At 51.3% G+C, this 4622-nt stretch overlaps 1 pseudogene; it reads right to left on the bottom strand.

Annotated features, from left to right (window-relative positions):
- Window positions 1–2855: 2855 nt before the first annotated feature.
- On the bottom strand, window positions 2856–3188 carry LOC129468447 (large ribosomal subunit protein eL37-like; annotated as a pseudogene).
- Between the last annotated feature and the right edge of the window lie 1434 nt (window positions 3189–4622).

Here is a 4622-nt window from a genome sequence, read left to right as displayed (position 1 = left end):
GATTGCACTACTGCACTCCAGACTGGGTGACAGAGCAAGACTCCATCTCAAGCTTGCTTGCTTCCTTCCTTCCTTCCTTCCTTCCTTCCTTCCTTCCTTCCTTCCTCTTTCTTTCGTTCGTTCATTCGTTCTTTCTTTCTTTCTTTCTTTCTTTTCTTTCTTCTTTCCCTCTGTGACCCAGGCTGCAATCTACTCGGCTTGCTGCTGCCCGCGCCGCGGACTGCCTGGGACTGCCAGCGCGCGCCACCGCTGCCTGCCTTTTTTCCTTTCGCTGCAGGCACGCGTTCGCCATCTTGGCCACGCTGGTCGCCAGCTCCTGACGCCGAGTGCTCTGCTCGCCTCAGCCTCCCGAGGTACTGGGACTACAGACGGAGTCTCGCTCACCCAGTGCTCGGTGTTGCCCGGGCTGGAGTGCGGTGGCGTGGTCTGGCCTCGCGGCAGCCTCCGCCCCCCAGCCGCCTGCCTTGGCCTACCAGGGTGCTGGGATTGCAGCCCCTGCCCGGCCGCCGCCCCATCTGGGAGGGGGGGAGCACCTCTGCCCGGCCACCCATCGTCTGGGAGGTGAGGAGTGCCTCTGCCCGGCCACCCACCGTCTGGGAAGTGAGGAGCGCCTCTGCCCGGCCACCCATCGTCTGGGAAGTGAGGAGCGCCTCTGCCCGGCCACCCCATCTGGGAAGTGAGGAGCGCCTCTGCCCGGCCACCCATCGTCTGGGAAGTGAGGAGCGCCTCTGCCCGGCCACCTATCGTCTGGGAGGTGAGGAGCGCCTCTGCCCGGCCGCCCCGTCCGGGAAGAAGTGAGGAGCGCCTCTGCCCGGCCGCCCCGTCTGGGAGGTGAGGAGCGCCTCTGCCCGGCCACCCATCGTCTGGGAAGTGAGGAGCGCCTCTGCCCGGCCACCCATCGTCTGGGAGGTGAGGAGCGCCTCTGCCCGGCCACTCATCGTCTGGGAGGTGAGGCGCGCCTCTGCCCGGCCACCCATCATCTGGGAAGTGAGGAGCGCCTCTGCCCAGCTGCCCCGTCTGGGAAGTGAGGAGCGCCTCTGCCCGACCGCCTCGTCTGGGAAGTGAGGAGCGCCTCTGCCCGGCCACCCATTGTCTGGGAAGTGAGGAGCGCCTCTGCCCGGCCACCTATCGTCTGGGAAGAAGTGAGGAGCGTCTCTGCCTGGCCGCCCCGTCTGGGAAGTGAGGAGCGCCTCTGCCCGGCCGCCCCGTGTCTGGGTAGAAGTGAGGAGCTTCTCTGCCTGGCCGCTCCGTCTGGGAGGTCTATCACGGAGGCCAGAAGCAATGTGGGGGCTGGACGTGGTGGCTCACGCCTGTGGTCCCCGCACTCTGGGGGGCGAGGCGGGTTGATCACTTCGGGCTAGGAGTTCGAGACCAGTCTGGCCAACTTGGCGAAACATGAAGAATACAACAGACAAACCAACCAACCAACTCAGTGACAACAAAACAGGTCTACCCTGGAGTCATACTCTAATTTTTTCTATTTTCCTCCCTTTCTGATCCTTTATCCCACTTTCTTTTTCTTCCTCTTCCTTCTCCCTCTTCTTTGTCAAATAGAGGATTGAGTTATTATCACTGATCCATATAAAGTCCCTCTCTCATTTAACTCCCACCCCCCATTTCTATTCCCCGACTTCCCATGTGCAACCTTCCTAATATGTTTGATACGCATCTTTTTGTTTGTATGTATTTTTAGAAAATGTTTATTGTTTTTGTATGCAAAAAAAATTAATAAAAAAATAAAAAAAAAGACTCCATCTCAAAAAAATAAAAAATAAAATAATAAATTCCTTTTCTTTATAAATTACTCAGTTTCAGGTATTCTCTTTAAAGCAACAAAAAATGGATGAAGACACTCCTACGGCTGGCTTCCCATTGACCAGCCCAGCATTTCCTGTGTTAGAGAAAAAAGTTTTTCCATGGTCAAATAAATTTGGGAAATCAGGCCAAACCCATCCTGATTCCCAAATGTATTACAAATTTCCTTCAGATCTTCTAGACAGTGGTTCTCAAGCAGGGGCGAATTTGTCCCCTAGGGGACACTTGTCAACGTATTTAGACATTTTTAGTTGTCACAACTGGGAGGGTATTACTGGTATCTAATGGGTAGAGGCCTGGATGCTGCTAAACATCCTATAATGCACAGGACACCCCATAACAAAAAAGTATCCAGGCCCAAATGTCAGTAGTGCTGAGACTGAGAAACTTTGTCCTAGAGTGTTGCATAGAACTCCAGGGAGGTGTTCAGGGGCCACAGTGTAGAGAACATTTGTCATTCTTTCAGGCCACCCAGCATCTGCTCTCCCTTCCCATGTTTGAGGATTTGCCCCATGTTTTGAGCCAGAAGCTGAACCCAGAATGGAAGCTCTATGAAGCCAATCCACATTGTCCCAGCCTCTCTTGCAGCTAGGTGGGAGGCACGTGACCTCCCTCCACCAGTCACATGCATTTTCCCCAGGCTTTGAATCCAAAACTCATGATGCAGAAAAGTGAGACTATGCAGAGCCCATTGTGTAGCAGTGAGGGAGGTGGCAGCAGCTGTGGTGGCAGGGGCTATGGTGGTCCTAGAGGCAGCACCCGGGGTGGATGGAGCTAGTGGCACAAGCTAAGGTATCTATGCAGCAGTAGGGTCTTCCCGGGATCCATCATACAATGTGACTTTGGGTGTTGTTCCTGGCTACTTTGCCTCTGACCTTGATTTTTCTGGCCCCACAGGAGATTCTGTGAGCTACCCAAGATCTTTAGAATAAATCCTTTTTAAGCTTAAATTAGGAAAGTCGGCTTCCATTGCTTGCAATTAAGAACTATTTGGGTGGTACTGAGATCTCCAAGTGTATTTGGGCACAGGATTCTTTTTTTTTTAAAACCAGAACATTTATTGCATGACTAATCATTGAAATTCTTAAAATGAACTAGATGCTGCGACAGCTGCCCTCTTGGGTTTAGGTGTTGTTCCTTCATGGAATCCATGCCTGAATCTGTGGTATATAATTTTTAGGTGCCTCATTCAACCAGTCCGGGTGGTATTTCGTCTTTTAGCCTTGGCACTCCAGTTATACTTTCTTTTGCACTTGGTGAGGTAGCCACATTTGCCACAGGTCAACTTCTGAAGGTGATAGGCCTTAGAGCCACAGCAGTGGCACAACATGTGTCTTATTGTGACGCTTTCCAAACGATGTTCCCTTTGTCATCTTGCTTCTGTGGCCGAGACCAGAGAGCAGGCACAGGATTCTTTCTTTTGCAGAACATCTCAAAGAACCTTTGTGCTATGAGCATACTTTAAGGTATATTGGCCAAAATGAGAGTCAAATGGGGATTCCCATAACCTTTGCTCCTGCCAGACCAGACCACTGCAATAGCTCCACCCCCGGCAGAGGTCCAGGACCAGTGAGGACATCAGCATCTCTCTCCTGGTTGTAGCTGAGTCAGGGATACCCCACAACTACCCTCCTCTTCCGTGCCATCAAGGGCTGAGAATAACTGCAGCTGGCTGCAGCCTCAAAAATCAAAACACAATCAAGGTGTGGAAATGATTGGGCTTATCAGAAGAAGGTGGAAGAAACTGGAAACTCTGATGCCTGATTGGGGTGATGATACTGGCAAATCGGAGATAGGTTTAAAGAGAAACTTGAGGTTTTAAGAATTTAAGAAGTCAGGAGGGAAAAGAGGGAGACTTTTGGGGAAGGTCAGATATCTACCTAGAAAAGAGTGAAGCTATTTAAGGGGATTTTATATCTGGACTTCATGGAAGATGCTGAGCCCAGTTTCAGATATGTTTAAAGAGAGTGATTTTAAATGACATTCATTTATTTACTCAACAAATATGTATCAAGAACCAGACATTAAACAAGTGCTGGGGTGGCAGTGTTGAAGAAAGCAGGCATAGTGACCTGCCCTTACCCTCCTAGAGCCTGAGATCTAGTCGGGAAGGCAGATACCCAGTTCTTAAGATGCAACTGATCTTTCCATTATAATGGTGTTTCATCACTGGGGAAGAGAGTGAGAGCTGGGGGAATATACGTGGTGTAACCCTCTATGGGATCATGGGGAACTTCCTGGGGATGGGACCATCAGAGGAGCAGAAGTGAGCAGATGGAAAGAGGGTTGAGCCTGGTGGAAGAAGGGTCCATGTTGGAGCTGAGATGGAAGGAGTATGGAGGGTTTGGGTCCTGAAAGAAGGCTCCAGAAGCCCAGGGTTAGGGCAGGGCAGGACAGAGGACCTGAAGCTGGGCTGGAGAGGTAGGCAGGAGCCAGATCCACAAGGGTCTTGCAGGCAATTTCAAGGATCCAGGTCTTCATCCTGAAAGCAATAGGAATAATTGGAGGGTTCGGATCAGAGCCATGTGACATAAGGCTGAGGGGATCTGAAACTATAAAATCCGATGTGGCTTCTTCATCTCACCTCAGGTGGGGATTGGGGTCCAGGTGAACTAAAAAGAGGGAGGCAAAAGGAAAAGGATGGACTTTGGGAGGCACCTACAGTGTGCTCAGGCAGCAGGTTAGGTGCTTTACATGTGGCATTGCATTTATGGCAGAGCTGAAATAACCAGAAAAGAAGCCCTGGCCCACTTAAAGCTGGGGTGCTTGCTTCCCCCCACTCCACAATGAGTTGAGTGTTCCAGGCC

This window comes from Symphalangus syndactylus, chromosome 18, assembly GCF_028878055.3.
Source record: "Symphalangus syndactylus isolate Jambi chromosome 18, NHGRI_mSymSyn1-v2.1_pri, whole genome shotgun sequence".
NCBI lineage: Eukaryota > Metazoa > Chordata > Mammalia > Primates > Hylobatidae > Symphalangus > Symphalangus syndactylus.
Note: the sequence above shows the minus strand (reverse complement) of the source record. Positions and strands in the feature narration are given on the sequence as shown.